Below are 27,819 nucleotides of genomic sequence, written 5' to 3'. Positions count from 1 at the left end.
ACTGTGAGGATTATTCTCAATATTTTATTTGACACACTAACAATACTGCTAACACTTTGTAATGTATTGTTAATTTTAATTACTTTTTAAAATATGTGTTAGGCTATATTGACTGCAGAAATTATATTTTATTATGCAATTACAAATAAATATAAAGCAACTGTTAGTTATTAAGATATTAAGTTGTCATTACAGTTTAAGTCACCCATGTGTCAGTCCACTTCCTTTTATCCTCTGCATGTTAGAGGTAAGCCAGGAAGTTTGTTTCACCAGCTCAGTCATGGCTTGAAAATGCAGAGAATGGAGGTGGTAACTTCTGAAGGGCACCAAATGCCCTTCAGGGAGATGAAGTGGGATAGAAATTCAGTAAGTAAGTAAGGGGCAGCCCAGTCCTGTGCTTTCCAGCACCCAGGGCTGCAGCGCACCAAAATGGCTACCGCTGTAACCTGTGGGATTTATGCTCTCTTAACCCATTTAACAGCCAGGTGGTCCCGATGGGTCTCCTTGGATTTGCACCCGCTATTGAGTGGGTGCGGCTTTGAGGAGACCCATGTTGGGTCTCTCAGATGGGGAGGGCAGTTAGGATATGGCGGCAGAGCCTGCTGCCATCTCTGCCCCCCTCCTGACCCCCATCCTGCCTTCCCCCTCCCTCCGCCTGCCCCAGAACGCCTCCCCCTGTCCCAACTTACCATTTTGTAAGTAAGTAAGTAAAATCTCACTCCTGGACTAAGCCAGGAAGTGTTCCCCAGCATTCCCTATAAAAGTCTGCAGCTTGAGCACAAAATTATACGTGACTTAGGAGAGAGATCCATAATTGTATCTCTCAATGCCTTTTTATTTTCCTAAAAACAATGTGGGGGATTTAGCATTAACTGAAGCCATGACAACTTTGCAAAGCTTCTATTAGTTGTGGGGAAGAAAATATACAAGTATTGTACCTATATGTTTTCCCTTTGTGGCTGATACCAGCTTCAAGGAGTGATTACCAATAGTGATTATTGCAATGTGGTGTAGTTGGGGCTGCCCTTCAAAAGCACTCAGAAACCGCATCTGCTACAAAATGCTTCTGCCAAGTTGCCGATGGGCATATGGTGGAAGAAGCATGTTATTCCCTTGCTATATGCATTGGCTCTCCATCAGTTTCTGTGTGCTGGTCATTTCCTTTAAAGTCCTACACCAGTGTTTCCCAAACTGGTGGCTTGTGACCACAGAAGCAAGGCATTCCCCCTGCAGGGTTCCCCAGGTCTCTAAAATTGTAATAAAAGTGATCAAAAGCCACTTCTGGTATTCAATTGTGAAACTGGAAGTGGTTTCCAATCTTTTTTTTTTTTTACACTGTCAGAGGCTAGGGGAACCCTGTGGAGGCATCTGTGGGCTCCACGCACCTCTCCTCAGGAGTCCTGCCCTGGCAGAGGTAAGTTCTAAAAAAGCCCCTTCATCCCAGTGGCACAATCCTGGGGATTGCGTTGCTGCCATGCCCTTTCCCTGCAAATACTTAGGTAGTTCCCAACTCCCCTGTATGAGTTTGGGAACCAGTGTCAAACCACTGTTTGGGTCTTTGATACTTTAAGGACTACCTGCTCCCACCCAAGCTTGCCTGCTTTTTTGATCTCAGGAGGAACCTTGCTTTGTATATTACTGCCTGCAATGGTGAGCATGCAGGTCAGGGCCCAGACTTTGGAACTCCATGCTCAGAGTGGGTGTTCCTATTTTCCCATCCACTTCAGACATATCTGTTCTGCTGTGCCTTTGGACTAAGGGACAGCAGCCTTTTTTGTAGATGATGTCTTATATGTTTTAAGGACTGTATGTTTTAAGGACTGTCCTTAAACACTGATGTTTAAGTGTAGTTCTACTTTTGAAATTTATATTGTTTAACCACCTGGAGACACTGTGCGAAAAAGCAGGATGCAAATTGAACAAATACATGCCTTTCATTTCCGCTTTTATGAAAAGATCAGAAGTGACTTTTTCAGCCTAAGCAGCCATTCTGAACCCCACAGAGGCTAAGAGCAGATGCAGGCAGCCTTTGCAGGGCTCAGAATACCCTCCTGAGGTGGGGGAAGCACAGCTTCCCTTACCTCTGGTGGGTTAAGTCAAACCGTGGATACCGGATCCACGGATACAGGGCTCTCCTGTATATTATTTTGATGAAGTCCTTCCAACAACTCTGTAAGCATATTATCCCCCATATTGAAATTGAGGCAGAAAGGAAAGTGACTTGTTTAAAGCAACCTTTAAACAAGATTGTCCCAGTGCATAGTTCAACTTCTTTGCAACTATGGTACACTACTACTACTACTACTACTATTACTTCTACTACTACTACTACTACTACTACTACTACTACTACTACTACTACTACTAATAATAATAATAATAATAATAATAATAATAATAATAACTTGGATTTAATGTTAATATTATAAAATCCACTAGATCATTTATTTTAGCTTTTAAGCTAGCATTTCTAATGATATATCATAGTTATCATAGTTCAGTATAGTGGTGCCCCCAAGTTTTATTACAGAAGCAGATTACCTTGGAAGATAAGCCACTCTTTAAGCCATAGGAAATGTCTTTAATCTATAAAATGAGCATGCACGACTCATTTCAAAAACAGCAGAGGACTGAGTATTGAAGAACAAAACAGAAGCAGAATTTAATTTGTAATTTCCCATGTCTTCCTTCTCTCTTACTCTCTTGTTTTTACACCATGGTACAACTGGTTTAAGTGACAAGTAAGTTGAGATAGTTTTATCTATTTCATGGATGAGCAGCCCTGTTTTAGGTAATGAGGTGCTGCTAAAGTTTAATTTTGGAGAATATTTGCCTTTTCAACTTGCACATATCAGGTGAACATCAGTTATTGGAAAGTTAGAAAGCTTTGATGGGGCATGAGATTTATAGAGAATTCTTCATTTTACACTTTACTTTCTTCCCCTGTAGATCTATAAGGTTATATAGGAACTCTCATCCTATACCATGTGTTGAACTGGTATAATATAAAGTTAAGGCATAGATATTTATATAAGTTAACAATTATGAATCTATACTTTGCCTTAATGGAGCTGATCATATAAGCACCTTATTTTGGCAATGGGGATAAAGCCTGAAAATTGTCACAAACCTCTTTCCTTCACCCCTAATACAACCTCTTGGTTTTTAATTACTCCTGCAAAGTGAGAGCAATCAGAGGATCCTCCTGTGACATTTTCAAGTTTTCTGTCTGCTCCACTTACAAGAAACAAATGGTTCTACTCAGCTCCATCTAGATTGAGTTTTTCATGAAGTCATTACTTCTGTCACAGGGACTATTTTCAAATTGAAAAATCTGAAACAATAAATGATGGTGAAGCAGTTAATAACTGTTAAGAAATCACATTTGGAAAATTGCATTTAAGCAATAACCTTTCTCCCTGTAATTAAATGACAGAAAGGTCCTGGTTTTAATTAAGTCAGCAATTTATAGTTATGAAGCTATACTTCACTATGCAGATTAGAAGATGATAGGTCACAGAACACCCTGAGTGCATTTTTAGCGGAGCTGATCTGGTAATTACTCCACTGTTCAGTGGTGACCACATTGAACCGTATCTCTAGATTAAACAATTTTCTTTTCCCTGCTCCATGATGTATAACTAGGATGAGTAAATGTACCACTAGGATGGCACCAAGCATCTTTAAATTAAAATGGATTTTAAATGAGGGGGCATGAGCGAAAGAAGTAATGTTTGAAGAACAGCGGTAGAAATGAATGGGCCACTAGTCAAGGCTTGCAAGCTGAGAATATATCATTGTTTTACAGGGCTTTCGATCTTTGCGCCTGAATGTTTAGTGTAGATTTATGAGGAAGTAAAATGCTAATGTTAGTGTATTTATAAACATATGATGGGGATTTCATTTATAATTTATTCTCAGGCTCTGCATTATGCAGTCCATGAAAGAAAATGAAATGCTGTGTTGGACACCAAAAGGCTTCATTAATACAGCCTTCACATTTTATTTAACTAACCCCCCAACTCAGATTACACATTGATTATTACATTGTGAGGGATTTTTTTTTAGTACTTACTGTGTCCAGCTCCTAAGGCCTTTTGCCAGAAGCTTCAGCTGAATTTTAGCAATACACAACCATCTTATTTATGTAGCCTCTTGGCCTTTAGGTGCAGGAACAAGATGTCCAAGATGCAAAACAGTGCACAGACATATTCTGTGCATTAATCTCATCTTTAAGTTACTTTGATAGATGGAATCTTGAATTCTTTGAACTTCCCTAGTTTCACAAAATTAAGTTAGGTGAAAGGAAAAATCAGGAGAAATGCTTTCAAAAAGCTCTTGCACCTAGTTATAGATGGCATATGGAACTAATGGATGTTAAATAAAAGCAGTGATATCCCTGCTTTGATCTTTATCCATAAATTTGCTAAGGTGGGTGCAGTTTCAAAGTGCAATCCTAAGAATCAGTATTCAGAAGTAAATCCCATTGCACTTAATGGAACTTACGCCTAAGTAACTATGTATAGGATTGCAGTCTCATGGCCCAATCCTGACCAAAGGAAGCACCAGTAAAAGGCATGCTCTGTCAGTGCTGGTTGCTGCAAAACCACCATAAAGTGCTTTGTGGCAGTGCAGGGAGCTGACAGCCAGCAGGAAGGCTGGAGACTTCCCATGCACCTGCAGGTGCCCCTGCTGAGGTTCTTCCCTTGCACCGTGGAGACCTGCTAGTGGAGGTAAGTCTGCACAGAGGGTGAAACAGAGCAAGGGAGGGTGAGAAGGTGGTTGAACAGGTGGGAGGAGGATGGATCAGCCCCAGGAGGGAGGTGGGTTCAGCGGCAGTCAGTGTGTGCCAAATCAACCCCTTCCCTGGACTGATCCGCCTGTATGGATGAACATGGACTTGCACCAGTGATATAGCCGGCTCAGACCCATTGCGTCTGCTACAGCTTAACCTGGGCCAAGGGGACAAATGTCCCTTTACACTGAGGAGACCTCCAGCAGCCAAAAATCCCTTGTGGGATGCAATGGAAGCTGTGCCAGTGCCACTGAAACTCCACATGGGGATTTAAGTAGGATTAGGTTGCCAGTTTGTCCACCTGTAGTAGGTGAATAACAATACAGCTTTCTATAGAGATTAGCAGCAACTGTTACCCTGCACATGCCCGATCTCGTCTGATCTTGGAAGCTAAGCAGGGTCAGGCCTGGTTAGTACTTGGATGGGAGACTGCCTGGGAATACCAGGTGCTGTAGGCTTATACCGTAGTCTTTCGAGACTGAAGGTTGCCAAGCATTTATCAAGATCTTGTATATGAAGTGTTTTGAACACATCACGTGTTCTGTATAAATTTTGTAGTTACAATTACCAAATTGTTTGGTTCTTGAAAAAAAAAAATCATTTGGGGATTTGTGGAGTTGCAATGGAATCTTCTTTAATGAAAAAATACTCAAATTTCAGAAAAAAATGAGTTGCGTACATGAGCATGTTTGGAAGCTGACCAATGTATGTGTTTTTCTGTTTATCTTCCACTAAGTGTAGGCATGGTTCCATCTTTGTCATCTGGTTTTGCATATTAATGTCGACTGGTTTACACATTAATGAGCCAGACCAGTGATTCCCAAACTAGACTGTGGCTCCCCGGAGAGTTATGGAAACCAGCCAGGGGAGCCACAGAATCCTTGTGAAAAAGCTGCCTCCCTATACCATGTATATAGGATTGTAGCCATAATGGGGAGCTGTAGGTCAAGGGAGCCACCAGTCAAAAAAGTATGGGATCCATGAAGCTAGACTGATGCAGATCTTCTGGTTCATAGTCTGACAATTGCAGAAGCTGTTTTTCTAGTGAATTCTCTGAAAATATATCAATTTTTTTCAAACAAATGCTCTTACAGCACAATCTTGTCTAGGCCTTGCACTACCAAAACGTCCATTCCAGCCTGCAAGGCCCTTTGCAGTGGCATGAAAACTGGTCCACCATTGTGTGCTTTTGAGCTACTGCTGCAAATGGGAGAGGTGCGACATGCACACCAGTGGCTCCCAGAGGTTCCACCACTCTTTGTGACGTGTGCACACCCCTCCACCATTCTTGGTAAGTTGGTGGTGGGGTGTGTCATGGCTGAGGAGGATGTAGGCAGGGGGAAGATCCCAGCGGTAGCTGCTTGTGCCAGGATCCAATCCCTCTTTTAGTATGCCCTCAATCCCTTTTCTCTCCTTGGGCATACTCCAGCAATGTAGCTTACATTGGTCCAAGAAGACCCATAGGCCACCAGGAGTCCTTTGCAGAGATAAGCAGAAAATATTTTGACTTATTTCTACCAGGTCTTATTGCCCCCCCTCCCTGATTTGGATGCAGCATGGCTGCATCATTGGTAATAGTGAGGTATAGGATTGGGGGCTTAATCATATATATCTATTTGGTCTTTGCAAATTGTTTGCATATAGATATGATGAAAACAAGTCACTTTCTCTGCACTCCTTGACACTTTGTTTGTGCCACTTTAGGAAGAAAGAGGGTTGACCTGAATCTGGGGTATGAAAGGAATGTGTAACAAATATTCTTTAGAGGAATGTTTATAAGCTCCTGACAGTCTGTGTAAGGGTTTAACCTGTCAGAAAAATTACTGAGCAAAGGTAAAACTGTTTTCCTTCCCAAAATAACAGGCTTGGCTGTGTGTGGCTGTTCTCACAGAAAGACCTGGAGAGACAAGATAAGAGATACAACAGATACAAGAATGGGAATTTCCCATGGGGTTGCAGAAATGTGATGGATGTGATAGATCCTCCTTTAGGAATCAGAGTGTGTGCAAACCAAAGGGTCCTGCCAAAGGGGAATGAGACAGTGTCTGGAATGTCATCCAGAGATAGTGGAGTCAGCCTAATGTGATTTGATAGCTCGATTTGTCCTCTAGAATGATGACTCCTGATTGGACAGAGTTATTTGGCACAGTTCTTCTGGGTGTGGCACATCTGCTAATATAGCATTTATCAATTGAATCTGAAAGTATTCGTTACTCTTCAGTGTTACCCTTCCAAAGTTCAAGTTCTAGCACCAATGCAGAATTTATACCTTGAAGAAAACTCTTGGATGAGACAGATTTTCTGGACCTATATCAGTCAGGTTTAAAAACAGAGTTTAAGATTAATACCATCTTAGAATGCAATCCTAACCAACTTTCCAGAACTGGCATAGCTATGTCAATGGGACATGTGCTACATCCGGCAGTTGGGGGGGGGGGCAGTCACAGAGGCCTTCTCAAGATAAGCAATGTTTGTTCCCTTACCTCAGAGTTGCATTGCCCTTATGTCTGTGCTAGAAAGTGGGTTAGGATTGCTCCCTTAGTTTCTCCAGTTGGTTATTTTGCCTGGAGTTTGCTCATTCTTCCTGACCTCTCAGTTGCACTATACACCAGCAGTTCTCAAACCATGGGCCTGGGACCCACCTGTAGGTTGTGATCCAAATTTCTGGTGGTTCATGAAACTGACAGGGCAAATTAGGCTATATTGCTCAAGGGTTAAACAAGTTGCTGCTTGATGATAGCCACACCCCTTGGCATTTATAAATCAGGCTGCAGTCTCTATGGCCTCTACAATGTTTTAGAACTATAGCTGTAAATCATCCTTCTAGGTCACTTGAGATTATTGGGTATTGCAGACACATGCTTTGCAGAGGTTCCATTGTCTAGCAGGTTCATATCAAAGGTGGATGTATCATGTGCCATCAGACTGTTCTAGGAAATGTATGTGCTGGTATTTATAGGGGGATTGGATGAGTTGCGGAGGTCCAACATTCAGCTGTGCATATCTTATCACATTTAGAGCACAATCCAGAGACTGTGCTGGGCTGGCACAAGTCCCTTACACCACCTGGGAGTGTCTCAAAAGTGCCGTCAGGCACGCCTGCGATAACTCCAGAGTCAGGGAGGCCAACCCAAGGATGTGTGCCAGCTGCCCTGCACTGGAGCGAGCCCTGGAACAGATGAGTTTGTGCTGGTGGTGGGCCATCGGTGCAGGGGTCTGGGGAGGGCAGAATTGGGGCATTCCAGGGCATGGTGGACACATGGACAGGACAGGCCAGGGAGGGGGTGGTGCCAGGATTTGGCACTTAGGCTGGATCCTAATTCCCTCCCAGGAGGCCCAGCGCTAGATGCTCAGATCTGTGCCACCAATCAATTACCCTTGCCCCAGGTTGCGCCACAGCCAGCCCCAACTCTGAGCTCGAAACAGCGCACGCCAGCCAGCCTGCCTGTTCCAGCACAAGATTGGACTGGCAGTTTCTTCTGATGTTGAAATGTGGGTTTATTTTGTCTTTTGAGATGTAGGGAAAATTGCTTTAGGTTCTGTTTTAGGTCTGAACTGGATGATCGATCAACATAGCAACCATTTTTTCCAGAATACTTGGATTTTCCTTCAAAGATGAAAAAAAGAATCAAGTTGGCCATAACCCTTGATTCTGTTTATTGTACGTTAATAATTCTAAGCCAATTTTCCACCAACTGGCAGGCAAAAGTGGCTTACAATTAAAAATAAAAGAAAATAACATTATATAACTTATGTCCCACTTCCAAAACTGGGAGTTATAGGTTCTGTTAATTATATATAATTTTATGGGGATCATTCATACCAGTGATTAAAACCTTGAACTGGGCTTCTTTTAGGTTTGCACAAACATTCCTCCCAGGTGTGAGTTTTGTTTCTAGGTAAGCTTTGCTTCTAACTAGAGCTTTGGAGAACAGAGGTGTAGTGTCCTCATAAATGGCTGATTTTAACAGCTATTTAAATAGAATAAAACTGTTTTTAAAATCTGGCCATGCTGTCTGAGTTGTATTGACTGCCTTGATGATGAGGAGGAGGAGGATGGGGATGATGATGCTTTATTGTTTGTTATTGATGTTTGTTGTTTTAGATTGTTTTGTAAACAACTTGGACTGACTTCCCTTGGCAGAAATGCTACTGCAAATGCCTAAATAAATAAATGTTAGACACATCAGATTGCATTTAATCTCATCCCCCATTACAATTTTTGTCTTTCTAAAGTGTTCTTGCCTTTTGTTACAACTAATCACCAACTCCAGAATACATGCTAATTATATTGCCACCTTCTTTAAAGGACTTCTGTTTTCCGCTTTAAATAGCTGTGGGGAAGAACAGAATTAATCAAAGTACCCACACACAAATGAGTTGGTGTGTGGCACCACTCACCCAGCAGATGATCATGGGCTACACTAACCAGTAGTTTTTTCCCATGATCATGTGTGAAGAGGAGGCTGACAGGTACATAGTCCAGTTATCAAGGTAGCTGAAGACTAGAGAATATGTGAGTGTAGGAATAGAATATGTGAATAGAATATGTGAGATGAGAAAATATGTGAGAGTAGAAGCACAATCCTACCCTGCGTTGGAAAAGGCAAGTTAAGAGGCTTGCGCTGTATCCAGTGCAGAATAGGGGCCCAAGGCAGCTCAGCCAGAGGCAAGGGGAAACATTTCCCCTTACCCCTGGGAAAGGCACCTTTTCCCGCATGCTCCAGCTCTTGAGGTGGCACAAGTCCGAGAAGAGTGGAGCAGCTTGAAGCTGCTCCGATCTCCCCGGGAACAGGGGCTGGGATCTGGCATAATTGCCGGATCCCAGCCCCGCCTCCCGCTCCCCAAATAGCCACCCCCAGGACTGCCCATTGCCTGCCATCCCCCCACCCTCCCCCCACCCAGGGCCTCCCTCCCACCCACCCACTCCAGAGCCTTGTTTTGGCCCAGCTGGGCTGACACTAGACTCACAGAGAAAGCCGCAATGGAGGCTGGATTCAGCCTCCATGTGTCAGCACACCTCCATGCGCCAATGCGGCTTACTCAAGAGGAAATGCAAGTGAAGGGCAGGATTGCACCCTAGGACACCTGAAGTTTCATCTTTTCAAGGACCAAATTTTAAGTTGGGGGATGATTATTAAGTGGTCTGTTATTAAGTGAAATAAGTTATAATTCAGTTGCAAAAATATCTCAATTTTTTCACACATTCAAAAACCCACAAAAGATTATCAATTTTCAAAGCCATGTAATTTAGGAACACAAGCTGAATCCCATTGAAAGAAATTCACTGGGACTTCATTGGGACTTACATTCATTAAATTTTGGTTATCATGTGTGTCTCTATGACTGATTCTCTTTGGTAAGGCTACTTAGCAAGACTTGGGAATACTTTGGGGAAAAAAGTGGAAGATCTTTGTTATGACTTACATTTTGGGATAATTTATCCTTAAAGACATTGCACAAAACAAAATTGTTTCAGAAGACAACGTAATGTTCCATGTGTTTTCAGGAAGCAATAAGACATCTTCACAGCCTCTTATGAGATATTTTATATTGCAAAATATTTTTTTCCAGTATTCTTCCCTTCCTTGCACATTCTTGCACATATGATAAGTAAGGCTCCAGTCTGCTGAAACCTCCTACTTAAGCTGATATGTTAAGAAATTGCTGACCCATTGCAGTCCATTGATGAATTTTTAGCTGTGACAGTGCATGCTCAGAGTAGTCATTGATTCACTTGCCACTCTTAATATATTCTTATCCCTTCAGTTATAAAACAGCAAAACATAAATAAGCAAATGTCAGTGATGTTGGAAATGCAGGCTTCTTTGCATTTACTCTGAATATAGCAGATTTGTAGCAGCATGGATCAATGGTTGCATTCTGAAAAGGGGGGGCATTCAACTCTTTTAGAGTAAAATTCAGACTTCACAACATTTTCAGTATGCCTTGTCATTTTGTTTTAGAAGACAACCTTTGGAAATGTACATTCCAGAACACTGGTTGGCCTTGCTGTCATTTGTTTCCTCTTGTGTATGGTCTCATTTTGAAAAGAAGGTGGTGGAACTGGGCAGAAGAAGGCAGGGCTGGCAGGTAGATCAAGCTGGGGGGGTGGTGGTGGTGGCAGAAGTTGCCACAGAATTCTCTGCCCCCTCCTGAGTCAAGCAGCCTGACACGGGCCTCCTTGGTTCTCTGAGGAGACCCACTGGGGCCAGCGGAGTTCGACATGATGTAAGGGAACCAGTGTTCCCTTACCCCGAAGAGACTCTAGCAGCTGCTCTGGCTCAGTGGGATACAGCGACGGTCACGGGGCCACTCAGATCAGCACCAACAAAATAGGAGGTGCAGATCCGAGCAGGCCGGTGTAAGGCCAGGCTGCTTGGAAGAGGAATTAGGATCTAGCCTAAGTGATGTATTATGGCAGCCGCCCAGGCCTGGTTTGCCCAACAACTCATCCACCACCCACCCCCTGCCCCAGTACATCCCCATTCCACCCTCCCCAGTCCCCCGCATGGGCCAGGGTGTGGCACAAACTTACCCTTCCACCAGCACTGCCTCCAGAGCTGGCCTCCAGAGAGGCCTGGCACATTTGTCCCATTTGTCCCATTTGGAGGCCTGGCCTCCAGAGACCAGTGCACATTTGTGAGCCGGCCCACTGACTCCTGAGTCATTGCAGACATGCTTTATGGCACTTTGTGACACACTCTGGCTGGTACGAGGGACTTGTGCTGGCCTAAGTGGGGGTTAGGATTGGGCCCTAATATTTTTAAATTATTATAATATGAGGGTAGATAGCACAGAATGGAGGCTGTCTTTTTAATGCCTTTCACCCTTTACAACTTTTTTTTTTGCTGTTGGGATCTGGTCATTGTTGAAAGAGGGTGCTTGATGGACCACTACAGCTTTACATTGGTAAAGAATGGTAAAGATGTGGACAGACTCCTTTGGAGTGTGAGGCCATCTGCCTGCCTGCTCGACCCTTGCCCAGCTTGGCTGATAAGAACTGCCTGGGGTGGACTGGCTAAGTGGACAGGGAGGGTGGTCAACTCTCCCTTGATGGAGGGGACGTTACCACTCGCTTTGAAACGGGTGGTGGTTCGCCCCCTCCTGAAGAAGCCCTCCCTGGATTCCACTGTGTTGGATAACTACCGGCCAGTCTCCAACATCCCGTTTCTGGGCAAGGTAATTGAGCGGGTGGTGGCGTCCCAACTCCAGAGGGTCTTGGATGAAGCGGATCATCTGGATCCTTTTCAATCTGGTTTCAGGCCGGGCTTTGGGACGGAAACCGCCTTGGTTGCCTTGGTGGATGACCTACGCCGGGGACTGGACAGGGGGAGTGCGTCCCTGTTGGTCCTGCTGGACCTCTCGGTGGCTTTCGATACCATCGACCATGGTATCCTTCTGGGCCGATTGGCCGAGTTGGGAGCTGGAGGCACTGTTTTGTGGTGGTTCCGCTCCTACTTGGAGGGTCGGTCCCAGATGGTGGTGCTGGGGGATGCCTGTTCGACACCCTGGCCCTTGAGATGTGGGGTGCCACAGGGCTCAATTCTGTCCCCCATGCTATTTAACATCTACATGAAACCGCTGGGAGAGGTCATCCAGGGGTTTGAAGTGGGGTGCCATCAATATGCTGATGACACCCAGCTCTATCTCTCCTTTCCTCCAGACTCCAGGGTGGCGGTTGAGGGCCTGGAGCGCTGTCTGGAGGCAGTGAGGATCTGGATGGGGGCTAACAAGCTGAAGTTAAATCCGGATAAGACAGAGGCTCTCCTGGTTCGGAAATCCTCGATGCAGGTGCTGGACTATCAGCTTGCGCTGAATGGGGTTGCACTCCCTCTGAAGGAGCAGGTCCGCAGCTTGGGGGTCCACCTGGACTCGCAGCTGCTCCTGGATTCCCAGGTGGCGGCTGTGGCTAGGGGGGCCTTTGCTCAGCTTCGGCTGGTGCGCCAGCTGCGGCCGTACTTGGATCGTGCAGACCTGGCCACGGTGATCCATGCCTCGGTGACATCAAGATTAGATTACTGTAACGCGCTCTATGTGGGGCTGCCCTTGAAGACGGTTCGGAAACTGCAACTAGTGCAGAATGCGGCGGCCCGCGTGGTTACTGGAGGTAGACGGTTCGACTCTGTCAGTCCGCTTCTCCAGCGGCTGCACTGGCTGCCCATTCGTTTCCGGGCCCAATTCAAGGTGCTGGTATTGACCTTTAAAGCTCTATACTGCTCTGGACCAGGGTATCTTAGAGATCGCCTGCTCCCGTACAATCCGGCTCACCCTCTCAGGTCATCAGAGAAGGCCTTTTTACAAGTGCCACCGCCTAGGGAGGTACGTGGGGCGGCTGCAAGAAATAGGGCCTTCTCAGTAGTGGCACCAACGCTATGGAACTCCCTTCCCCTTGACTTAAGAATGGCTCCCTCTCTTGAGACCTTTCGGCAAGGCCTGAAGACCCTTCTGTTTAAACAGGCCTTCTGAGTTCTCGGCCTTTTAACATCTTTTTAACATCTTTTAATATTTTTTACAGGCCTGATTCTTTTATGACTTGCTGCTGCTCTATGCTCTTTTTACCTATTTTTTTTACTCTGACTGTTGTTTTTTATGATGTGTTAATATGTTTTTATTTGTTTTTAAATTGTTTTTAATATGTTGTAAGCTGCCTTGAGTCCCTTCGGGGAGAAAGGCGGGGTAAAAATAAAGTTATTATTATTATTATTATTAAAGAAAGCATTGTCATTTTTAAAACCAGACGCGATTATGTGAGTGAAAACCTATGTGGCTCCCATTTTATCTTTTATTTCCAGCTATCCATAAAGAATTTAAAAGGAGTTCTTTACTTGCATCCTTTGCCAAACATGATAGTAGCAAGAAATATTCTTGTACCCAGGTGCCTGGAGTCAGCCACAAAATCTCTTTAATGCATCAGATACATTTTAGGTCACTCTTGCATGCTTGAGTGCATTTTAATTCTTGTTTTTAAACACCAATAATTTCACATATAATGCATAGAGTTCACAGAATAAAACACATCTGGATTTCAGTTGTTGATCTGAAATATTCACAGTTCAATATGGTGAAAGCAGATGTTGGATTGGCAGTCAGAGTAGATGTGAATGATCACATCAGAAGTCCCATATGTAGCTTAGCTAAGAGCAACAAAGCATACCAGGCTGTTTTCATTCGTGTTTTGGATTTATAAATATTGCTAATTTACTAAATATTATTCACCAGTGCTTGATAGTGGTAGAGATGGGAAATTTATTGAAAGTAGTGTGATGACTGCCAGATTTTACATTTTGTGAAAGAAAGGGGAAAAAAACTTGCTTTTCCTCTTTCCAAACTATTGCCATTTGCTGTTGCTCCACATTTATATTTATATTTTATAATTATTATACATCTTGCATATGATTTATTTATGCAAAGTATAGGATAACATAAGCTTTTCCCATATACTCTAATAAAAATTTTAATTTAGTATGAGGGACTTTTAGTTTTGTTGTAAGGTATTCCTAACTGTGAAAAGTACAGTTCTAGGAAGCAGAGGTAAACATGTATTACCACTAAAAGATGTTTGTTAGATATTATTATTATTATTAACAGTATTTATATACCGCTTTTCAACTAAAAGTTCACAAAGCGGTTTACAGAGAAAAATCAAATAACTAAATGGCTCCCTGTCCCAAAAGGGCTCACAATCTAAAAAGATGCACTGGAATACCAGCAGACAGCCACTAGAACAGACACTGCTAGGGTGAGATATGAATTCCTGCCTTAAGGGACAAGGCAGAAAAGCAACAACCCCTCCTAAAAAGATTACAAATCAGCAGCTTGCACCAAATCAATCTCGAGTATAGTTGGAACTAAACTGTATTTTTTGGGCAATACGATGTGGGGCCCAATCCTATCCAACTTTCCAGCACCGAAGCAGCCATGCCAAAGGGGCATGCATTGCATCCTGCAGTTTGGGGGCAGTCATGGAGGTAAGGGAATGTTTGTTCCCTTTTCTCAGGGCTGCACTGTAAATTGTGAACAATTCTGTGCATGAAAAAGGATACTGTATATGGGGAAATATCATATTCAGTATGTAAACATGTGCATATATTTGGAACATTAAACTTTGGAAGCATTTATTCCAGGAAATCTCTCCCCCCCCCCCCCGCCCGCAATAGATAATCCACACTGTTCAAGCTGACAGTGGTAATCAGCAGTTCAAAACAGAAGGGGGGGGAAGGTGCTCAACAATAAATCTTGAAAAGCAATCCTACCTCTATATGCAAGATTGTAGGTGGCTGTGTTGGTCCATTAGAAGAAAAATGCACAGTCAAATGCTGTAAGCAGGGATCTCTGAAACAGAACCAATAGTTTTCTCATAATGATACAATGTTTTCTATTTAAGGATCCCTGCAAGGAATGTTAAAAGTAGAGGTCTTTGTTTCTGATAAATAAGATAGGATTACAGCCTAAGTCTTACTGAACACAATGGGATTACTTCTGAGTAAAATAAATAACACCGTTTTCAAACATCTTTTGTCATAAGTGTTTGAAAAGCCTTAGGATTGTATTGGATAGTTAAATCGCTTATGCCTTGACCGTCATAAAACACATCTTTGCTTAGTGTTTGCTCAATTCACCATTGTTACTATTACAAGAAGGAGGAAGAATCTGTAGGCCTGGACTGTACACACCTGCTCATAGTTGTCACTGCTCATAGAATCATAAACAGCTCATAGAATCAGCACCATGTTCATGAGTTTTGTTACATAATGAAAGAGTTTAAAATAAGTTTTTCAGATTTAAAATACATGTGTACTCCTTAATGTAACATGTTTACTTTCTCCTTCTGCCTGCCCAATGTCGTGTGCCCCATTGTCTAATACACTATTCCAGTGAAAGGTATAACCTAGTTTAAAACTTGCCATTAACCAAGTGGTTCACCACCACCACTTGGTCAACAGTGCTGGAATGCTAGGCATTATCAGATCAGCAGCCCTTGTGGAAAGAGTAATATATCTCAATGTAGCAAAATCTAGCTGTCAAATTATAAGGGGACAGAGAGGGGTCTGCCCCCATCTTCACTGTTGGCCTCCTTAGCCACTAGTTTTAGAAATGAATGGGGGTCATATATACACACACTCTTAAAACACTTATATCACACCTTTTGTATGAAAATAGTCTTCCAAGGAAGCTAACGAAGAAGTTTAAAATACAAAATGCAAAAATAAATAAAACAGAAAAAGATCTGAAACCAGGCCAGTTAAAAATCATATCATCTAGGGCAGAGGTTTTCAGACTGAGGTGTTGCGACGCCCCAGCCTGAGGGCCCTGGCCTCTTTCCCCGTAAGGGTCGGGGGCAGCCAGAAGGCAGGGAGGAGGCAGCAGCATGATCCCCAGGATTGCGCTGCTCAGGGGGTTGCAGGGGCTTGGGTGCACTTACCAGAGCCTCCCACAGCCTCCCGGGGGAGTGGGGAGCCCTGCGCGACCTTCTGCAGAGCTCCCCGATGCTTTAGAAGTGAAAGTAGAGTAATCGTGCCCCGCCTCTGCAAAACCAGAAGTGGAGCGCAATCGCTCCACTTTCACTTCTGACAACCTGGGGAACCCTGTAGATGTTTGCGCAGGGTTCCCTGCACCCAGGGAAGGCTGCTGCATGGACTGGTGTGTGCACCCCAGTCCCTGCAGCCCCCCTGAGCGATGCAATCCTGGGGATTGCGTCACTCCCTTCTCTAGAGAGAACAGCACAGCGCTTTCCTCCACTTCGGAAGGAGGGAGCCCAGACTGCTCTTAGTGGGGGGGGTGTCCAAATGCCCCAGCCTGCATTCCTCCATCTTGCCTGGGAGGAATAGGGGTGGCACCTGCATCTACTGGGGTGTATGTGTGTGAGCAGCCCCCATCTACTTTGGGGGTGAGTTGTAATCTTGCTCTGTGTGGCTGCAATCCTTTCCACACTTTCCTGGGAGTAAGCCCCATTGACTCAAATGGGACTTACTTCCGAGTAGACCTACATAGGCTTGGGGTCTGTTTCAGCTTAACCAAGGATCTTCACCTTTCTGTTTATTCTCCCCCTTCAAAAAAGAAAAAAAAGTCACTCATGATCAGTCAAACTTTGTCTTCAAAAATTGATTAAAAAATAAAAATACCCATTCCTTTTTAGACATCCCCCTTTTTCCTCCTGCCTCCCTTTTTTTTGGGGGGGGGGGGTACTTCCCATGTTGGCTGCTATTGTAAGACAAAAGGCACAATCCTAGCTAGGTCTACTCAGAAGTAAGTCCTATTGTGTTCAATGGGACTTACTCCCAAGAAAGTGAGGTTAGGATTGCAGTCTCTGGGTCTCAGTTTGCATCAGTTTGCAATTAGCAGTCTTCCCCTCCCCCAGCAAATTCATCACTTCTTCCCCCCTCCCTTTCCAAAACCCTCCAGGTGTGCTGCTAACAAACTCAGGGCACAATCCTAACCAGGTCTACTCAGAAGTAAGTCCTATTTTGTTCAATGGGGCTTACTCTCAGGTAAGTGTGGTTAGGATTGCAGCCTCAGAGTGCTGGTAGCTGTTTTTTTGTTTCCAGTGTATAATTATTGCACCTTCATCCCCATTCTGGGGGTAACTGAGGTGAGGTGTTGTAACGGGGAACCGTGGCCAATGGCCACAAGGATCAGGGGAGCCACCGGCCAGAAAAGTTCGAGAACCACTGCAGTAATCTAATCTGCATTTGATCACTGGCACAGTCCTATTGTACCTCTGCATAGGCACTCAGCTAGCTCAGACTGTCACTAACATGCCACAACAGTACTAGCAGGAAGTACTTCACCATCCCACTGGCACCAATGCAGGCTGCCACATGTGCTGAAGCAGGAAAGTTCTGTGCTGAACAGCAGACAGGCAGGTGGAAGGATGGAACAGAGCATGAGAGAGTGGGGAGAGGGCAGAAGATGAGTGCAAAGGGTCCCAGGAGGGAGTAGGATCCATGCATGCCGTGACCCATCCCCTTTCCAGGGCCAGATCCACTGACAGATCACACATACTTGCACCAGCGATTTAGGAGGCACAGGTCCAAATGGACCCATTGCCACAGCTGGGTGTCCTTGAGATGAGGAGACTAATGTCCCCTTACTAATGTCCCAGTTTTTCTCTAGATTGCAAAAGTTCCCCACAGGATGTGGCATGTCATGCTGGTCCCACTGCATTGGCATGGGGTAATTTCAATGGGATTGGGCTCCAAGGCACACATAATCATAGCCAGATCTGCTATTGCTTTAAAAGGGTGCAGCTGGTGTATCTGTTGAAAGACACTCCTGGGCACTGCCACCACTTGGTTATCCAGGAGCAAGTCTGTGTGTGGGAACATCCCCACCCCAAGGAATCTGGTGTTTCAATCACATCTAGAACAAACTGCAGCCAAAGTAGCTTTCCTGTTGCCTGACAGCAACTCTGGTTTGTTTGTACCTTCCTACCTACAGACAATCCATCACTTTGCTCTGGAACCAGTGCAGGACCTCCACAGTCTCCCTGAAGTCAGGTAGTAAGAAACGACAGGACAGGGTGTCACCAGCAAACTGATGATAGCCAACCCACAAATAATCAGACAATCTCAGCTGCTTCATGTAGATGTTAAACTGCATAGGGGGCCACAATAGAAATATGTAGGGCTCCACAGGGTAAAGGAAAGGAATGGTCATCTTCCAGTACCATCTTCTGGAACCTACCTCTCACACAGGACCCAAGCTATCCAAATGGTTCCTCCCAGGCCCAGCCCAAGTATGTCAAGAAGGATACCATAATTCAGGAGTGTCAAACTCATTTCATACAGGGGGCCAAATAGCATACATGATGCCTGCTGAGGGCCGGAAGTGATGTCATTAGGCATGAAGTGATGTCATTAAACAGGTCATAACAAAAAATAAGCACTTTTTCTTACTTAGGAACTCATTAGCTGCAAATGACAGAAGAGAAAATACGCAAATCTTGATCATATTTCAAGATATGGGAGAGCCCAATTTTCATGTGGGCTGCCCTTTCAGCAGTAACTCCTTAGCACTGCGCAGCAGATGAGAGCCTGATGGCCAGATAAAAAGCTTAACGTTTGATACCCCTGCCATAATTGGTATCAAAAGCTGCTGAGAATGCCAGCAGAACCATGAACACTATAATCCCCTTATCCAGCTCTTGGTAAATCATTAAACTGAGACATTAAGAGCCCAATCCTATGCATGTCTACTCAGAAGTAAGTCTCATTGTAGTCAATGGGGTTTACTCCTAGGAAAGTGTGGATAGGATTGTAGCCTGTTCCTAAAGGGGGTTGGAACCCATATGGGAAAGGATCAAGTTGATTTGAGCACTATAATTCAGAGCAAGCCGACTTCCCCAGAATTAGGTAGCACAACTGTGTTGTCTAAAACCCTCATTGTTCTCCCATTGTCAAGGAGGTTTCATTCCTGGATGAGGATAGCTCCAGAAAAAGACACTGAAAAATCTTTGTATTAATCCCATCAGGATGATTACAGTTTTTCTGGAGTCATCTAGAGTCCCCTTTGAGACCCAGTGTACTAAAGTACTCAGAAAGTCAGGCTAACAGCCCAATCCTATTCTTCCTCTTACCTGCGGATGCCATGAAATTAAAATGACTACTGCTGAATTCTGCTGGGTGGGTGGTGGGTTTTAGTAGCAGAGATGTCCCCTGGGTAAGCCTCTGCAATGCAGATAGGGCAAATTGGACTTCTGCTAGTGAATTCACTGGTGCAGGTCTGTGTGGATCCATGACATGGGATTCAGTCCTGGAAGGGGGCCAGGATTCAGCAGCCACCACTGCCACCGAACCTGCTCCCTTCCTGAACTCAATCCACCCCTACCCCTGTTGTCTCCTCATTCCACACTCCTATTCCACACCCCTGCCTCAGTGACAGGGGGATCTGCTCCCTGAACCTTTCATCCTGAATTCCGTCGGCTGCCCTGCTGGCAGAACAAAGCAATTTTGCAGAAGTAATTTTATGACTGCTGTAAGGCAGTCAGCACTAGGGGAATGCTTGTTCCGCCACCAGGGCAGCCCAATAGGCTGAAAGGTTCAGGGAGACCTAGTTTCAAATCCGTTCTTAGCCATGAAGCACAGCCAGTTGCTATCTCTCAGCTCAAACTACCTTACCTTACCTCACAAAGTTGTTATGAATTAAAATGGGGAAAGAACTGTGTATGACTTGGAGTGAGACTGGAATAAAATAAAAAAACTTTTTTTTTGTAAGCTGCCTTGAGTCCCCTCAGGAAGAAAGACAGGGTAAAAATGCAATAAATAAATAAAACCAGTAAATGCCAGAAAAGTGGGACATTACTGACATGCTCTGCTTTATTGCCCAGACATGAAAATCATGCATCAGCTACAATGACTTTAAACTCCACTGCAGCCTAGACAGGGTTACAAAAGTGCAATAAATGAAACATATTGAGCATTGTCTGGAGCCCACATTCTCAGGGATGGGATGCCAACACTTAATAATTATGAGTAGTTCAAATTAAAAAAAGAATAGTAGTAGTAGTAGTAGTAGTAGTAGTAGTAGTAGTAGTAGTAGTAATGTTGAACTTGTATTTTTGTAGAAGTTTGAAAATGGCCCTGCCGCGTATGTGTTGTCATTTCTTAAGAATCAGCAACAAATGAAGTGGATCTTATGTGCAACTTGTATTATTTGAATTCATTAGTTGAGGATGGACTCCTGATTTGCAAAAACTGGGACAGGCAATGCCTGGTCTCATCTGCCTGGTTGGATTGCTGAACTCTACTTTCCATATAACCAAGGGGTTCCCCCTTCTTACATTTTGGTACTAAAGCAATGATACCTTTAATTTATAGAATGCTGTTTTTACTGACTTGATCTAAATGTTCAGAAACTCCAGACATGAAATACATTGCTAAAAACATTTGAGAACTGATAGAGCCTTAATTCAGTCAAAGATTGTAAGCAAAACATCTTCCCACAGTTATTTTACTGGGTTGTTGTGGGCTGCATCTTTACCACCTGATTTTTATGTATACAAGCAGTCCAGTTGAAGCTCATACTAATGCATATGCTACAGTATCTTCCTGAATTAGACCCTAAATAGTGGATATGTATGTTATTCAGCAATATATTTTTTCGCTTGGCAAAATATGACAAAAGGATGTTACAGTGAATAAAATTTAGCAGCATTATTTTAGTATTTGCCTGTTGTGGAATACGGGGTGGGGAAAACCTGAAGGGACAAAATGCCATTTTCAGTGCTTATCAAGCATCCCTAATTCTTGACAAACAAAGACTGGCAGAACTTCAGGTCTGAGATTTGGAAAGACGGTGATGCCTCCTGTATAACCCATATAGCGAGACAGCAAGAGTCGAAGGTACTTAATAGCCACCTCTTCATCTTGTGATTTATTTTGTTGAGGAAAGACCAAACATCAGAGGGAGAAAATGTGAAGACAGAAATTCCAACATGAAAGATGCTTCGCTTGAAAAAAGGCCATTAAAAGGACAGCAGATCTGGGTTATTAGTGAGGGGGGAAAGTGCTGTGATATAGTGAATGAAATGCCGGGGGAGGTTTTTCAGCCCTGGAAGGAGTATATATGTGAAATTCTATGCCGAACTTTTGGGCTTCATTTGTTATCAGGCTGACTCACAGATAGTGATGGTGTATCTGTGACAACTGTATGTTGCAATGGGAAACAGACCTGTTTCTCAAATTATGCACTGTTCAGGGTCACTGAGTATTTCTGGGATAAACATTATATTTCACAGACTACTGGATGTGGTTTGGGTTGTCAGAGACAAGTATCTTTCCTTCTGCAGTTTGCCCTTTTGTTAAAGATGCCCACAGAATACTGAGTGTGTGTTTTGAATGCATTCATTCCAAAAAAAAATTATAATGATTGGATGCCACAAAAAAGAGTGACAAAAGTAATGCAAAATCTTCATAATCTGAGCTCACCTTTGAGGTCAAACTAGACATTATGTAGAATGCATAACAAGGAATGGGGCCTTATGGGGGATTTGGATTTTCTTTTTAAAATAGCAGCAGGGGGCATGAAATGGGATGGAACCAAAATGGGGGGTTGTAGTGAACTTTAAGATTTTACCCCTGCCGTATTCTTATCTTGATTGTGTCCCTTGTGTGCCATTTATGGGGGGGGGGGAGTTTTGGTTGACTTTCAGTGGAAGCTTTTTTTTTTTCCTGTATAAAATACTTGCATGGAGCAATGATCAGGGTTAGAACCATAATGAGGGCTAAGTCCTAAAGCCCACTATGCTCCCTCTGCTGGTCCATCTGGCCTTTGGGTCCATCTGCTGCTATTCAAAGAGAAAAGTCAAACCAGTCATTCCAGTTACCTATTCTGCATAATGTATGTAGTATGACCCTTAGTTTCTGTGGTTAAACCTGTAATGTGGTTTAGTGTCAATCTTTGTTTTCCGATTCTTGTTTCATCCATGATATTTTTACTTATAGGCATAGTATTGCAAATGTAGTGAGCTGCTTCAAGTATTAGGAACTGGGCACAATGAAACTCTTGGGGCACAATTCCTGGTAGATGCAACTTCCATTTCATTTTGAAAAGAACCTCTTGGTGGGCTGTCCCCTGAAACACTTCAGTAGTGTGCTCTTACGCAGCTTTCATTAATTTCAATGGCTCTTGCACAAGTGCTAGTGAGCACAAAATCATGGTGTCCAAAAGATGCACATGTAGGACTCTTTGGCATGAAAATTTAGCAGTCTGCATATTGGAGGATACATCCAATTGATGTACCTATATATATTTTAACTCCCTACTGAACTGCATTTCCACTAGTCCTTAAAACTACATTTACCTTTTTTTCTTTTTTAAACAAATCTGTTTTGGGGGGAGTTGCTTTCTTTAAAAATTTATTTTTGTTAAGACTTGCCATGGCCATAGTTGATGCATTCCTTGGCCATGTGTGTAGCTTTTACGCAACTGGTATTGAATTAAAAAATCATCTTCTACTTACTATGTAAAGAACTTCTTTCTATTGCCTAGAACTATGTTCAGCATATTAAAATTTCAAAAATGAGAGATTTTGCCAAGCCAGGGTTTACTCTATGAAGTCTAGGAAAGCAATCTGGAAAAAAAGGATGAGGACCTACAACTAGGACAATTTCTTAAAATATAAGGGCAGTCCTACCCTAAATGTGCTAGATGTAATTTCTTATTGATCTTTTCCCCAAAGGAAACTCTATTTAAAAAAAGATAAAGAAAGTAACAGCAGTCTTTTGTGGAAAACAACTTTTTATTGAAAAATAGTTCACAATAGTAGATATTTATTCTCAGATCCTAATTGTTCCTTTTAAATATTGACCTGTTTTGCCAATGATCTTTCTTATTTTTAAAACTAGTCTTATTAAAATCCGATAAAGGATAAATTTTGGTATTTGTATTGTAAATTGCAAAAACTGTATGCTTAAAGATAGTTGCCTTATAATATATTTGATATATCAGTTTCTCTTGGGTGGCAGCCTTGGAAAGTTGTAAAAAGAATGACTAATGTTTCCATTTTGTTGAGTAAGCTTCAATGGGAACCCTAACAGATACAACCAGTCCATTAGAGATCTTGAAATAAAAAGGCTATATTTGACATTTGTAAATCTGCTCTTTACTGTGCCTTGAATAATTGAATGACTAGCTGAAAGCTAAGCTGCTCACAACAAAATATATCATGGACATTTCGCAATATGTTTGATTTCAGTTTATAAATGATTTTGGTTTCAAAATGAGTAGGAAGTAATTGGATCCAGTAAAAATAATGGCAGCTAAAATTCTCAATTATTAACTTAATTATAAAAAATAAATTTACAGTGATCAAATACTGCTGCTTATTTCACAAGTAAAATTGATTAGAAAATGTACCTAATTTCTCATCTTTGTCCCTTATATCAGAAATACTATATTTTTAATGCCATAGAATATAGCATATTATTACTGCTACAGGCTGTTTGCATGAGAACTGCTAAGTTGTGAAGCCAAGGGTATTGGAAAATATTTGATAAAGGCTGTTGTAACACATTAACTTATTTTCCTGTTGCTTTCCTTTCATTCTTCATTGTGAGTCTTTTCACCTCCTATATGCTTGGGTAATCTAAAACTCTCTCAAGTTTAAAAGATTAATATTTGCTTATTAGTATATCTACCCATGATGCTATCTGGATTTACCAATGTCATATTTAGTAAACTGAAGAAATTTCTGCTGAATCTTAAAAGCACAATCGTGCATTCAGCATTAAATCCATCTTTTTCTCCTTCCTTACACAGATGGTAATAGAATCTTGCCCATTTTGGTGAATTTGCAAAATGTTTCCAACAGATGGCAGTGCACTTCTCTCATAGATAGGCAAACAATTTAAAGAGTTTTCTTAAAAATAAATCCGTGCATTTTTAATTGGCCATTTTTGTTTCAATTTACTTTTAGACACAAATCACATGCAGTTTAGCTTTTTATCTGCACAGCAGATAAAAACAAGATTACAAATCATATTTCCATAATTTTGATCAACAAACATTTGTAGTACTAAAAAAAATCCTAGATAACTAGGGTTTGGCGATAGGCACCGATAGGGATTCAAAATGAGAAGAGGTTTTCTGGTACAAGAAACTGTATTTTAGAGCCAGTTCTATTATTTATTTACCTAACTCTAAGCAAAGTCTCCTAAATATATATGGCCTCAATTAAACTTGACATTTAATTTAACAGTACTTTAACATGACTGAATGCTAGCGGCATGGAATCCATGAGAATCAACAATCATTTTTAAGGCAACTAAGCTTTCATTTGTATTGTGTTTTCCATTCTCTCCCTCCATCAAGAAACATAAGTTACAAGGTAGCTGACACCGTAAAAACTAGTAATGGTTTAGCATGGGACAGCCCAACTCAAAACATTGTTCAAGAGACATACACATCACTGTACCCTCACTGCAAATGTATTCCAAATTAATCCTCTTATTTGGAAACCCTCTCACAAGGTAATTATGGGTCAGGAGACCAAATCATCAGTGCCAATCTCCTGTTGCTATGATTCTTTAAATTAATGATTGAATTTTAATCTTCGCTAGTGGATTAATAAATTCTACCATTATTGGTAAAGTAGGTAGCTCACATAATTGTGATACTGCATCTTCTCTCCCTCTTAATCAGCATATACACTCCTAAGTTTAACCATACATACTCATGCACAACATTAAAAAAAATTGCATGGAATTGCAATATGGTGAAGGAAGAAAATAAAATAAAAAAATGCTGTAGTAGAAAACAATGGGTAAATAGAAGCATGAACAAAGGCACTTAAGATATAGTATCGCAAATGTTTTTGTTACTCTTTCTCCCTCCTGCTCACCTCCTGTATCTTAAGGTGTTGATTTTTCCATATAGCCCTAGAAAATCTGCCAATAAAGTCAAAGTCTGTGAATGGAACAGAACTATTGCTGGGTTAGTGCTTCCCAGAACACTATCCCAGTTTCTATGGTGTATGTGGTATACAATGGAACTGTGTGCCAAAGGTGTTTGGGAGTTTTGTATTGAATTTGACCCTGAGGGAAGACTGTTTTAGCAAACCTGGCAGACTCTGAGAGCCCAGAAAGGAAGGAAGCTCTGTTGAAGCCAGGAAAGATCATTAAGGAGGAATCAAAACACACAAAGACACAGTGCACGTGTAGATTAGTAGATGTCATTTTAGAATTCACGAAGGACATCAAATCTCCCATGGCTTATCAATACCCTTGCTGCTAAAAGAGTATTGCCAGCAAGGTAAGTCTATAGAGGTACTGAGGAATAAGAAAGTGCACTTGTGTTCTATTTTCATTCTCAATTGTGAATATTTTTTCCCCTGAACTTGGTTCATTTCAGAGAAGCCGCATCATAGCATTGATATCTCAAGAATAGTCTGCTTGATGTAGTTCCAGTTCTAACTTACAACCCAATCCTGAGCTGCCTGTGGTGCCCAGTCTTGGCTGCACCGAGAATGGCTGCCACCGGATCCTGCGCGCCCCGGACTACTGCGGGAGGCGCTAGGGAGAAGGGGACTTTCATCCCCTTCCCCTGGTTAAGGTAAGCAGCCCCACAATGGGGCTACTCACTTTACTGCCGACCAAAAGGTTGGTGGTAAAGTAAAGGCATTGTGTAGGGCCCCGAGCCCTCTACAAGTGCCTTGGATCCTGCAGAGCAGAGCTCCGCGGACCCGCCTCCCTCCCTCTTCCCGGCACGCCTCCAGCCCGCCCCCCTCCCCACATCACACCTCCACGTCACGCCTCCCCCACCCTCTCTCCACCCCCCGCCAGCCTCCCCCCTCCCTGGAACATCTCCTCCCCACCCCCACTTTCCATGCCGTGGCTCGGCGGTCCAGGAGACCATCGAGCCACGGAGGCTGGGGGATTGCCCCACGCTAGCCCAGCACCGGCCGGCGCTAGGCTAGCACGGGTGGGAGCCTGGCGGTGAGGCTAGCAAATGTGCCATACAGCATGTTTGCGACAGTTTGCCATGGCATGGAGCCACGACATGGAGCTCAGAATTGGGCTCTTACTTGCCATTTAAAAACACATCAAAACTCATTTGTGTATAAATAAAAATAGACATAGGCTTAAAAAAAAATAGGTAGGTGTAAGCTTATAGATGTAGGTTTATATTAAAAATAAACATAGGTTTACAAAGATCCACCCAGAGGGGCTCTGAGAACCCCTTACATTCTATTACCTAAGAAGGTTTTGCCAGCCTACTTTCTTTCTTGCCCATCGAGATTGTGAAAGACCTAACTAAGGCATGGTTATGTTGTGGCGGGGGTGGGGTGGGTGGGTGGGTGGGAGAAAGTGCTAATGTATGCTCCGATCCTAGAGCAAGCAGTTTACCAGACACACAGAGAATCATGCACTTGCAATCCTAGCCCCTGTGCTGCCCAGGACGAGGATTGCAGAATGCTGCCTCTGGTCGCCCCCTTACCTTGGCATCCAGGGTGGCTGTGCACAGCCTCCTTCAGCACTCCAGAGGCCTTCTAAGGCCTCGAGAGGACTTTTAAACTTCCCATTTTCATCGGAAAACTGTAAGTGGCATTTTAAAGCCCTCCAGAGGCCTCGGAAGGCTTCTGGAGGGCAGCCAAAGATGGCAGCGCTGGGGGGAGCATGGATGGTGGAGGGGGGCAACTGATGGTGTCACCCCCTCAGAGGTGTGGTACCTTGACCTCCTCCCTCCGGTACACAAGTGTAATCATGTGCAAGTCCTTCCTTGTGATATATAGTTGCTGCTTTTGATAGCAATAATTTCCAACTTAACTAGAAACTTGGGGCCCAATCCTATTCAACCTTCCAGGGCCGATGAAGCTGTGCCAATGGGGCATGTGCTGCATCCTGCAGTGTGGACCAGTTTCAGAGGTCTCCTCAAGTAAGGGAATGTTTGTTTCCTTATCTTGGGGTTGCATTACGGCTGCATTAGCGCTAGAAAGTTGGATAGGATTGGGCCCAAAACTCCTATGCACACAAGCACACATAACACATAAAATTCCTATACACACAACCATGCACAAATGCTTTTTTTTCCTAGTTAAAAATGGTGCTTTCAAGTTCTGATTTTTAAAAACATCAGTACTGTATTTCCAGTTCCAGTACCCAAAAGCGTAAGGTAAAAAGTATGGACAGAGGTTTGGGACCTCCTTGCTGTATATATGCAGATGATTGAAACATCATCTAAGCAATTTTCTTCTCTTTAAAAAAATAATCAAAAACAAAGCAGCTTATATTCTTCTATAGCATTTAGATAAATATTCATACTGTTATTTATGATCTCAGTTTTAGTAATTTAACTACTCTGTTGTACATCAATGTAATAATAATAATACCAGTAATATCAATGGCCATTCTACCCAGAAAGAACCATTTCTCTGAAGCCTTCTATCCATTTGAGTTTGTGTAACTGCAATAGCAATGGACCTTCAACACGCATCTCTCATTCTAAATTAGCTCTTTCTGTTACCACACTGAATTGCATTTTGGGAGGCCTTTTATGATAATAGATGGGCTACAGATCAGAGACTG

At 43.0% G+C, this 27,819-nt stretch overlaps 1 pseudogene; it reads left to right on the top strand.

The window, feature by feature from the left end:
• Positions 1-5,133: 5,133 nt before the first annotated feature.
• Positions 5,134-5,253, top strand: LOC136638443 (5S ribosomal RNA; annotated as a pseudogene).
• Positions 5,254-27,819: the final 22,566 nt, after the last annotated feature.

Source organism: Tiliqua scincoides, chromosome 1 (genome assembly GCF_035046505.1).
Source record: "Tiliqua scincoides isolate rTilSci1 chromosome 1, rTilSci1.hap2, whole genome shotgun sequence".
NCBI lineage: Eukaryota > Metazoa > Chordata > Lepidosauria > Squamata > Scincidae > Tiliqua > Tiliqua scincoides.
The sequence above is the reverse complement of the archived record's forward strand: the minus strand, read 5'-3'. Positions and strand labels throughout refer to the sequence as shown.